This window comes from Pseudonaja textilis, chromosome Z (genome assembly GCF_049901715.1).
Source record: "Pseudonaja textilis isolate UNSWEBS1 chromosome Z, rPseTex1.2, whole genome shotgun sequence".
NCBI classification, from domain to species: domain Eukaryota; kingdom Metazoa; phylum Chordata; class Lepidosauria; order Squamata; family Elapidae; genus Pseudonaja; species Pseudonaja textilis.
The window spans coordinates 35773417-35786181 of NC_142008.1; positions in this window are offsets into that span (position 1 = coordinate 35773417).

The following is a 12765-nucleotide window of genomic DNA, read 5'->3' on the forward strand; positions in this document are numbered from 1 at the left end:
CTTAGGAAAGTTCAAAATATTATTAAAGATCCATCTCATTATGGGCACCCTTTTATTTAACTATTACCATCTGGTAGATGGTACAGGATAATAAAAACAAGGACAAATAGGCTGAAAAACAGCTTCTATCCCAGGGTAGTCACTCTATTGAATTCTACTGTATAGTGCAATATTAATGCAATATCAGGGGTTTTCAATTCAATGTTTAGAATGTGAAGGATGTGTGTTTGTGTTTATTTTCAGTCATAATGTACACTGAAGATGGTATTTAATTTTCTCGTATGAGGTGCAATGACAATAATTAATTTAAACTAAACTAAAGTGCTGAGATTAGATTTTTCCATACATTATTATTTCAAAACCCAAGCCTGGGTCAGCATCTGTTTCATTTGGAGGTAATGAGGCTTTCTTTTTCTGTGCCACCTTTTTAAGTTCAATTTTTGACATGTGAAAAATAAATTGCACAGATGACAACCTGTAGTGTTTTAATGACAGACTTCACCTTACCTCCGCATTCTCTAAAACCTTTAAATAGGTTAATTATATGTGTGCCCTAGTAAATGTTCTCTTGAAAAGCAGGTACTTTCACATTTCTATTACTGCATAGTTTCTTTGAAAAGAAGGGGAAAAATAAAGATATGCATTACATAATGATGAATTTTGCAGCTGTAGTTTGACAGTAGAATACAGAACCAAAAAGGAGTGAGAATATATTGGGGATTATACTGATAAATTCCAGGCAAACATTTTGGTGAAGCGTTGTTTTGTCTCCAAAGTCTGTTGAAAGCACAAATATTTATATGGTAGGTATTTAATTATGAACTTGACATAATGTGCTTTCATAATGTATTTGATACTAACATAATGAATATGAGGTAAGAGTAAACAATGACTTCCAGATAAAAATGACATGAGATAAATTATAAAAAAAGTTGACAAGAAGAAAAGATAACAATAATTAAACAATAGTAAATTAGATGAAAACATGCTTCAAAAAGAGAATTAAAAAAGAAATATTAAAATACAGCAAACAGTAATTCATCAATAAAGGAACATAGACTGCTATATCAGATAAAAGACCTACTTCTTTCAGAGTGCTGTTTCTACAGCAAGCAATCAAAAATTTCTTTAAACCTCTCAAATAAGACATGAATATCCTTACTTATTATCATTTCCCTTAATTTGAGGTGATTTTTTAAAAGATAGACTAGGATAGCTACACTTTGCTTGCTTCTAAAACTTAGCCAGCAACTACTATTCAATAATCAATGAACAGTGTACAACTTTGCCTTCAACGCTTAAAACTATTTTTCCTGTTTACCACCTTGTGTAATAGAAACTGTAAGTTGACTTACTATAACAAAAAAAAAAAAATCAACGCTCTAAAAATCAGTGTTCAATATGTGGATTTTTTTTTTTTAAACAATGGGTAGGTCCTGTGAATTCTGAAATCTATGACTTCTTTGTGAAGCGCTATTTTTTTAAAAAAATTATTCTCAACAAGCACATTTTTAATACTGAGTTTTATTCTAAATTTGCTTCAAAGTCTATCTAACCTGCGTTCTGAAAGTCCTAGGGTCAAACATCTTGCTTAAAAAACAGATAAACCTGTAAAGTTCAGATGATTGATTTTAAGGCTGGTGAAGGACACAAACACATTCCTTGAAAGATATACTTAATCCCACCCTTCCTACCCATTCATTCCTCAGATTCAGAGGCGGTATTCAGCAGGTTCTGAGTTCTGGAGAACCAGTAGCGGAATTTTTTTTTAAATTTTATTGGTTTTTAAAAACAAATATAAACAAACAAAACATAAAAATATCAAGCTATCTTCCATATGTGTATATACAGTGTGCCGGTTGGTTTACAGATTGTTTTGTGCTTCCATTTCGTAGTCTTCAATTACAATTACATTGCATATAATCTCATATTTTCAATCAAAAATTAAATACCTTAGTATCATTATTAATCAATCATTTGACTATACATTTATTCATTCATGTTTTACAAGATAATTTACTTAGTTTATTTTATAACAGTTCATATTATCATCCCTAATTTATCTTAAAATTATTTTGTAGCTATAATAAGAAAGAAGCACATCTTTACATATTTATTATTTTCTAAAAGTCTTCGTATTTCATTACTGTATTTTATTGTCTAACCATTGATAGAAAAGATCCCAAATTGTATATAATTGTTTATCCTCTTGTTCTCTAATCTCAAATGTCAATCTACTCATTTCGGCACATTCCAATATTTTCTTAATGATTTCCTCCTGTGATGGTATTTTCTCATTTTTCCAGTTTTTAGCAAATACAATCCTAGGCACTGTTAATACATTTATAATCAGGTATTTCAGGTCTTTACTATACATTTCAGGTAAAATTCCCAATAAAAATATCTCTGGTTTCAAGTCTATATGTTTTTTTGTCATTTTTTCCAACCGCATGTGGATTTTAGTCCAGTATTTTTTAGCATCTGCACAAGTCCACCACATTTGGTAATATCAGCCAGGTGTCTGATGACATTTCCAACATTTTTCAGATTTATCCTTGAACATTCTTGCTATTCTTGTCGGGGGGAAATGCCACCTGTAAAACATCTTATACAAATTTTTGACATTGCTGTTGATATTGTCATTTTATAATTTTGAAACCACAATTTTTGCCATTTTTCTAAATCAATCCCATATCCAAAATTCTTCCCCCAAGCAATCATTGTTTCTTTAACTTGTTCTTCTCCTAATTTAATTTCTAATAAATATCCATACAGTTTTTAAATCACCTTTTCATCAATACCTGTCAAAATCTTATCTAAATCAGTCAATTTATCATAGAAACCTTCCATTTTAGAATCTTTATCGTACCTTGAATGTATTTGCGCATAAAAACCAATTCATCCTTATACCTTGTTCCTCTAGCTTTTGTATAGATTTGAGTTCACCCTTTTCATTCAATATTTCACCATATCTAACTGTTTGTTCCTTTTTGTATATTATAGGATAAGAAAATGCTTCAATAGTCGATAACCAGACTGGAATTTTCAAATAACATTGTCTTTTAGTCTTCTCCCAGTTTAACCACAGAGACTCCCGTATATAATCTCTTCTAAAATCACCTGTGTTTTAGTTCCTTTATACCATAAAAAAGCATGCCACCCCAACAACAAATCATGTCCTAATGTCAACAATCTAGAATTTCTTAGTGTTATCCATTCCTTAACCCACATCAGATTTGTAGCTTGATAGTACAACTCCCAATTAGGCAAACCAAATCCTCCTCTAATTCTAGCATCTTGCAAAAGTTTTAACTTTATTCTCACTTTCTTACCTTGCCATATATATTTCAACACAATTTTATTTAAATCTTCAAAATAATCTTTTCCAAGGCTAATTGGAATTGTTTGAAACAAATACAAAATTCTGGGTAATATATTCATCTTGATTGTTGAAATTCTCCCTATTAATGACAGTTGTAAATTTTCCCATTTTGCCAGATCTAGCGCTATCTGCTCTTTAAGTTTGATATAATTATTCTCTTTTAATGTAGATATTGAAAAAAAAGATAACTAAACGGAGCCTCTAGCCTAAAATATTAAAAATTAAAAAGGAGAAAAAAAAGATGTAAACGAAAAAAACAGTCCAGTTTCAAAATACAAGATTGTGTATAGAAAATCCAGCAATGAGAAAAAAGAACATTACTTTGACATTCCTGTTTAAAATCGCCGCTTAATCACTTCTGTCAAAACTTTTACAGATTCTTTCTTTTCCTTTCAGATCTTAGAATAAAGAAAAAGTTCTCACCAAACCGGCACACTCTCTCTTTCTGTTCTCTTCCATTTCGGAGCTGTCCCAACTTCAGCAGCTTTAATGGCTGCCTCTTTGCCGCTGGCAAGAAGAGCTTCTCCTGGATCTACCAGGGACTTTGCAGTATCCTTGGGATTGACAGGATGCGCTCTTCACTTTCACCATCTCTTCGGGACGGTTTAGATCCAATAGGACAGTCCATGAGCAAAGATATCGGCAGCGATCTCAGACCTCCATGATCGCATGCCGTATCGTCATGACGCCAGCTCCGCCCTCAGTAGTGGAAATTTTGAATAGTGCAAATCCCACCTCTGACTGGAGATTTTACAGTATCCTCCCCCTGCCACACCCACCAAGCCATGCTCACAGAACCAGTAGTAAAAAAATTTGAATCTCACCACTGCTCAGATTGATTGGATAATATGTAAGGGTACTGCTTGTTAAGCATCTTTGGGACCTTTCAAGAAAGAAAGACGAATATAATAGTAAATCAAAATGGCTCAAATTAAGTAGCGGCTATGATTAATATTGATGATCTTAAAGAAAGCATTTAGTAGTCATAATACCTATTTATTTGTTTGTTTACAACTACAATTTTTCTATGATACGCACTCAAGCAACTCTTTAACTCCATAAAACAGTCTGGTTACCTTTATTACCTTTAATGTCACCTAAAATTAATGACTCTCACTCCATTTTGTAATAACAAAGAAGTCATAGGATATGCTTCAGAATTCACAAGGCCTAACCATTGTTTAAAAAAATATTGTAAATAAAATAATCCACTTGGTAGTGAACTAATATGTTAAGAGAACTAATACATTAACATCTCACACTTCCCACCCATGCCAAGCATGGTTCATAATTTATCCAGAATATCAACTCTTCTACAGAATGTGGTTCATTGTGAATGTCTGTTCAACAAGCAAATAATTTGCAATAGTTCTTAGAGTTTAAAGAAGCATGCTGTAAGAAAAACAGCATAGTAAAAATCCTCATATCAGAAATGTATACTTCGTTTATGTAGCACTAAATCTCATATTATGGTATAAATATCTTGTTAAATATGATCCATAACATTTAGGCTGTAATAAATCTATTACATTTAAGAAGGTATTGCAGAAAGAAATTATTTTTTATCACAACTCCTTTTGATGGTGAACTCGGGTTCCATTAATTCTCCATTATTCTGATCCAGGATGAAAGAAGCATAATAGTCAAGCTCACATGTTGAACTTATTGTTCCTTATTGTTCCAGTTCAAAAAAGGTAGCTATGTCTCTGCGTTCCACAAAACCACCAGATTCTAACTATCTTATATTCAGTTTGCAACCACATTTATTACTATTTCTCACTTTATCACCTTTAGATCATTTCTATTTATGGCACTATAGTTCCATATGTACTTCTAGAGTTTTGATGCCCCTGATGCTAATGAAACCAAAATATGTGAACAGTTACATAATTTATTTATTATTGATTAATTATTAAGAATGGTCACATTTACATACTAGCACAATAACGAAAATTAGATCAGTAGAATAACTAAACTCATGTAAATATAAAAGCTGTAAACTAAAGCTTCCCAGGAGAGAAATGCCAGTTAAGGATGGTAATGTCCATGCACAAGATGGAAATTAAAGAGAGTTTAAGAAGTAGCTATTTTCCTTGAAAAGGACAATTTAGGGGCTAGGATGACATAAGGGAATAAGTATAATAAATAAAATAGCAATACCAATAAGATAATTTTACCTATAAGAAGTAGCTATTTTCCTTGGAAAAGGACAATTTAGGGGCTAGGATGACATAAGGGAACAAGTATAATAAATAAAATAGCAATACCAATAAGATAATTTTACCTAGGCATGACCTCATGTTGACTGTCTGAGATGCTTCAGCTGAATCTAGACCTTGGAACCTAGGAATCTAGTGAACCCATGACAATACTCACTGTTGAATATTAATAATGAAATACTGATTTAAAAAATTGTAAAACTTCTTTAATTGATAGCACTAAATAATTATTACTAAACTAAAATACTTCTCAATAGATTTGGAAATGGTATCTGCTGACCTGTGCTCCTTGGTGAAAAAAATAGATTAAAAAAATAATTTAAGAATTAAGTCCTGCATTGCTTCCAATTCCTCACTAATGAGCAATTGTAATAATAATACCACTAACTGTCAGAATTGCTGCAGATAGCATGTTACAGCTAATATCAAGAGATTACATGGCAGTAAAGTAACTAAAGAAGGAAAAAAAGAATGACTGCTAATCTTCAGTAATCTTATTTGATAAAGTACAGAGAAAATGTCAAAAGTTCCATCATAACTTAATGCATGTTGCAAAAGTCAAGATACTTAGCTGGATACTTAGTTTTTATAAGTTAGCAATTGGATTTTTTGAATGCTGACTTTAAAACCATAAGAACACAAAAACAATTATACCTGTAGAAGTTAACAGCAGCCCTTGCCTGCCACCTAAAGGTTTCATGGGCCACTATATATTTTGGCTTTTGAATATCTAAGCACTCACAAATGGAAAGCAGGACGGGAAAGGGACTTTCATCCCTCCCCAATCCTTTCATTTTCAAACAAATGAAACTTTTTTTCTTCATGCATGCAAATTGTTTAGAATTACCAAGTGGACTGAGTTCTTTGGGCAATTTCCTAAAAAATTATATCATACTTACTCATGAACTATCATCATGAAATATCTCAGAGCACATTCCTTGCATGTTACTTGTGTCCTTGACATTCAACAATCTTTCAGTATTCAAGCAATGTTTGTGTAATAAATTCATCATAAATATATATTTATTATTATCATAACCATCTCCTTAGTACTGAGAGATATTAGTGCATATCAATGGCCTATTAATTTAGGAAAATCTGCAAAGGATTCCTTATCTCTTCCACCAGACAACAGAACATTTTGTTCATTTTTAGGAAGGAATAGTGGAAATAGATTAGCTTAGCCAGATGTCAGTTCCCAAAAGGATAAAGGACAGTCCACGTTTTCCACCCACATAAAAAATACAGTCTTCCTGTTATCCCAGGAAAAATGTAATCTTTATGTCTGGAGGAACTCCCTGCAGGCATGCTTGAAACAAGCACTGCTTCTTCCACCCTAAAAACGATAAATGATATTAAATCCCATATAAATTTGTCCATAAGAATAATTCAGGGCATAAGCTTGATGTCTCAATGATGGATAAATGTTAATGTTAATAATGTATTGAAATCTCTAAGGATGTAAAGCAGGGGCTATTATATCAAGTGTTCTTATTATATTACTAATGCAGTAGACTGTACATTTCAGAAGAGCCTGCTGGAGATACCAATTCTATGATATCTGATATGTGATCATTGGAAGAAAATGTTTTACCACTGCAGATAAGAAATAAGGATCTAGGTGATGGTACTTTTTTAATTATACCACTCTTACTACTCCAAACCTTCCATCAAAATTGTATTTTCAAAAACTCTCTAGTGCAGTTTTCCAATTACGGGTCTATAATTTAATCTATGCACATGTAACTAACCAGTAACCAAAACTGAATATTTTTTTCACTCTTTACCCATTGTCTTTCCCTTCCTCCTTTATTTGTCCTGTTCTAAATTTTGAATTCCTCAAACAGCAATAGATACTGTATTATGGATGGTGATGATCAACAGTAAGAAAATGCCTATTGTCTATTTTCATGCATTCCCATCTGTTTATTCTTCTTTTCCTAAATTTTCTATTGCTTTCTATTTCTGTGTTTTCTTCCTTTCTACCCCATCCATATTTTAAAAGTTTGTTATCTCTGGGTGCTTTCCACTTTGTTTAGGTTTTTTTTTTCTGAGTGTCACTATAATGCAAATTTCATGTTGGTAGGATGAGGTAAGTCTTTTTTAAATTGGAATGGGAGTTTATTTATGGAGGACAGAAGCAGAAACTATTATAAATGCCAGATTCAGAATATTGTTAAACTATCATCATTCAGTGTATGATAAGAGAAAAAACAGATAGGAAAAGTGATCAGGAATATGGACATGAAAAGCAAGTTTGAAAGAGGCAGCAGGAAAGATATATGGATACAGTTAAAATCATATATTAAACTTGTAAATATATTTTAGCATGCATTAGAAAATTGGGGGGAAAAGTATATAAATATGCAGCATGTAAGTTTAACCATGTGGCATAGTTATTTAATAGAACTATTAAATCATATTGGTAAAAGAGTTTTACAATATGGTCGTGGCCTGTTATTTGTCCTTCATGCTATTTTCAATCGTGCTGCAGGCGCCAACTTGCATGCAAACTCTGAATATGTGATTTACAGAAGCCTGTTGTTGACTTTCAACTAAGAAAGTGCTGAAGTAGACAAAAATGAAAGTGCAGTGCTTTTACTCCCAATAAGAATATCCTGTGTAATTCAAAAAAAGATTTGTTCACTGATATGGACCAATCATATTAAACATGCGTAGGAAGAATATTGTGCAATATATAATACTTAATTCTTTTTATTGGAGCGCTACTTTGGGTAGTAATATGATGCTACATTTGGTGTTATTTGAACAACTTTGCTGCATCTAGATTCTTTCCTAGACTCTTTCCTTTAGAATGTTCTTATTAACATTGAAAAACATTGAAATCAGTAGATCTGAGGATAAGAGAAGTTGCATTAACTAAGCCATTGTTATGATTGGCTTCTGATTAAAGTGACTGAGTGCATTAAAAAACCTGGAAGCTCTATTAAAAAATAATTCACGCTGAAGTATTTCTTAGAATCTGATTTTACAAAAAGATGGGAAGGAAGCAAAGGCATGTGAAGTTTGGACCGAGCATGTTTAGTCACTCCAAAAACTGTGCCTCTATCATCTTTGCAGTCACTTTAACAAAATGAAAGATTATATAACTTCATTAAAGCTCACATTGATTTTAAGCAAAATATCTAGGTTGGATCCTAAGACTTCCCAATGATTTTAAAGACAGCAAATTTTATGGTTTGATTCATTTGTAGCTATTGCAGTGTGAGAACTATTTTTGCATGCTTCAGTAGTATGCAGTTTTAATAATATATGCAGGAGCAGCATGAGGAGGAGGAGGGTCTATTAAATGTCTATTAAATGACCAGGGCAATAAAGAATCAAATAGTAGATAATAATCTCCTTGTAGCAATGCAAAGTGAAGAATACATAGTTGTGAATAAAAGTTTTCTCTGGATCATTTTGCATGTCATAATAACGAGTGGCTAAATCTGAAAGATCAGGACAGTACAACATTGATTTGAGGAGTTTATTTTATTATTTTATTTAATCCCTGTAAATCATTACTAGAGTTCACATCAGGGGAGGGATTTGAATTTCTTAACCGGTTCTGTGGGCATGACCTAATTTGTGGGCATGGCTTGATGGTCACGTGACAGGGTGGGCATGGCTTGTTCATGTGACCAGCCCGGCATGGCTTGGTGGTCATGTGATCAGCCAGACATAGCTTCGTGGTCAGGTGACAGTAGTGTAACAAAAAAAATTTCATTTATGTATTTATTTTTTAGTATCTGTTTTGTTTTTATTAATCATAAAAACAAAACAGATACTAAAAAATACATAAATACATAAATAAAATTATTTTACTATTATTGTTACATGTTGATACTTCTGTTTCGAACATAAATGTCAACATGTAACAATAACAGTAGTGTAACAAAAAATTTCATGTATTTATTTATGTTTTTAGTATCTGTTCTATTTTTATGATTAATAAAAACAAAAAAATACTAAAAAAATAAATAAATACATAAAGAAATTAAAAAAACAACTTACTAAAAATTAGGCATGCAAGTTGGCTGGCTAGCTATGCCGGGGTACTTGGTCAGGACTAGTCTTCGGAGCTTGCTTCAGCAAGGATGGCTGGGCAGCCTGGGAGTCGGCACTCAACCGGGGCTAGTGGTGGCAGCGGCAGTAGGTAGGCGACTGGCGGGACTAGCCGCTTGCCTCCTCACTCACTAATCAGTGGTGGAAGGCCAGGCAGCAACAGTGTGATGGGCCACAGGGAGAAGGGCAGCTGCGTAAGGTGAGCAGTGTCCGGGAGTCATCAGGACTCAACTGGGGCTGGCAGTGGCAGTAGGTAGATGCCTGGGGCTTGCTTGGAGATCTCACCGATCTGCATCTTCAGCAATGGCAGCCGGGGAAGGCAGGCAGTCTGGTTGAGGCAGGCAGGCATGGGGAAGAAGGCAGGCCTGTGGAGGCAAGCTGGACGAGGCCAAGCAGGTAAGGCTGGGCGAGTGAGGGCAGCTGGTGGTGGTGGTGACCAGAACTTGCAGACCCCTCACCCAGATCAAGCAGGGCAGCGGTAAGCAGGCAGCAATGGGTAGCTGGCTGGCTGGCTAGCTGCCTGGCAGGTCAACCAGTGCTGCTGCTGCTGCAAGCCAGCAATGGCAGCGAGCGGGAAAAGGTGGGAAGCGATGTAGCGCACATGCACTATAAGGAGTGACTGGCTGGGGCAGAGCAGGGCAGGCAGGGGAAAATTGCCATCAGCAATTGTCGCACAGGTGCGCAATGTCACGCATATGCAATATGGACTGACTGGTCAGGGAATGGAGGAGCAGGGGTAGAGGAGGCAGGGCTAGCCAGGGGCTGGTTTTACTGGTCCTCCGAACTACCAGGAATCTTAACAACTTGTTCTACCAAACCAGTGTGAACCAGTAGAATCCCACTCCTCTCTCTCTCTCTCTCTCTCTCTCTCATTCCCTCCCTCCCACCCCCCTCTCTGTCTCTTGTCTATCTTTCTCTCCCTTCCTCCCCTCTCTCTGTGTCTCTCTGTACATCCTGGGGGGGAGGGAGGAAGGAACCTCTGAACTGGTGCTGGGAATCTGATGCCTGGAGGCTGATGAGCCACATACTGAAGACCAGTTGGCTGGCAGGGAGGTAGGGCAATCCTGCAATCTCCCCCAAAATAATGCTTGGTAGGTGTCAGAGGAGCGGCAAGGGCTTCAAGTGAGGAGGAAGAGAAGTGTGCTGGGAGGAGATTTGACAGGCATCAGAGGGGCGGTGAGGGCTTCTTGCAAGGAAGAAGAGAAGCACACTGGGAGGAGGCTTGGTGGGCATCAGAGGGCGGTGAGCACTTTGCAGCTCCTTAGGGGAGTCATGCCTCCCCGCGCACAACATCTTCACCTGAGGGCATTGCTGTCAGCTGCTTCCTGTGGCTCAGGAAGTCTGCACTCTTCCTGCTGCTGCTCAGCCTCCTCAATGCATGGAGGCAGGAGGCAGCAGTCACGACAAGGGTTTAATTCACTGCCTGCACGCTCCAGGCAGCAGACAGCCAAGCGAGCAAGCCAGTGATTTGTTGGCTGCCTCTAATCTGCCTGCCCACACCCTCAGCCATGCTTCCCCTTGCCTTTCTCCCTATCTCTCCCGGATAATGGTGCTCATGAGTAAATTGCAGCTAGGAATCTCAAATACAACCAAGAACGAATGTTTGTGTTGTAGCTGCTGGCTGGAGCTACTGAACAGGTAGCCAAGCTAAGTGTGTGAAGGACCCCATCCTGTCACTGGGAGTCCAGCCAACTCAGTGATTGGCAAGTGGCTGGGCTCCTCGAGAGATGAGGACTTCGCAGAGTACTGATCTACCGCTGGCTACAAGATCACAATGTTCGTTCTCATCTGTATTTTAGATTCCTAGCTGCAACAGACAGCAAAGCTAGGGTTGACCTCAGCAGCTTCTTTCTGCCAGAGTGCTTTGGTGAGAGTGCTTTCCGACTTACAGCTTACAGCTCCAAACCCAAAGCAGCAGGAGGTGTGGGCTGCCTTGGCACCACCAGCTTTGGGTTGTTAGCGGTCCGTGGAGGATGTGCTTGAATTGGCACTAAGACCAGGGCCCCGTTGAAGACTTTTTTATGGCTTTCTTTCTGCCTGGCAGAAGCACAGATGGGCGGGAGGCCTGAGAGCACACAACACCCCAGCGCAGCACTCGCTCAAGGACTGCCTGCTCACCCAGTCCACCTTGCTAGTCCAGCCAGTGATATCCCGTGCATTTCCCTCACAGATCAGGCCATCTTGGGAAGCAATAATAGGAAAGGGCTTTGGTGCCATGATCTCCCACATGCTTCCCTCGGAGGCCAGGCCAGCTTGGGAAGGAAGCAAGCAAGGGGAAGGGCTCCAGTGCTGTGGTCTCCCACACAATCTCCTCCCTCCCTGTGCACATCAGTCCACCTGCCACCAATACACCCCCCTGCCAGCACGCGCTCCACCGCCCACTCACCGGCCCACGCAATGCAGCAATGCGGTGGTTGCAGTAGGCCGTTCAGGACAGCAATGAGGCAGTGGGGGTAAGCTTCGCTGTGTGCCCCCCCTCAGCCCCTTTAGCCAAGCATGGTGGGCCTCACCCCTGCTGTTGGCCTTACCTTCTCAGGCCAGGTAAAGAAGAGTGACCGCAGGGGAGGCAGTTGGGTGAATGAGTGAAGAAAAGCTCCCCAGGCAGCATGAAGTGAGTGAGTGGGAGGGGAGGGGAGGGGCAGGGCCAGTCAGTGGTGCGATTTGCCAGTTCTGCAAACTGTTGCCAGTTCTGCAAACTGCGCAGAATCATAACAACCGGTTCTACCGAACCAGTCCGAACCAGTAGAATCCCACCCCTGGTTCACATGCTAGCTAATTAATTCTTCTCTGTTATTTTGTTATTTTAAAATATGAAATTCTAATGCCACATTAATTTAGACCTGTGAACATGTTTAAGAGAAACAACTTCTTTACTCTATTTTACTTAAGTGAAATATGGAGACTATATTCATTCTTCAGCCATAAAAATAAATAAACTAAAACAATCAACAATACATCTCTCAAATTAAGATCACAGATTTCTGTTCAAATAAAGCTTAACTTCCAAACAAGACTTGCTAGGCCAGGTGTCGGCAACTTGCGGCTCCAAGCCGCATGCAGCTTTTTGGACCCTCTGCTGTAGATTCCTACCCCATC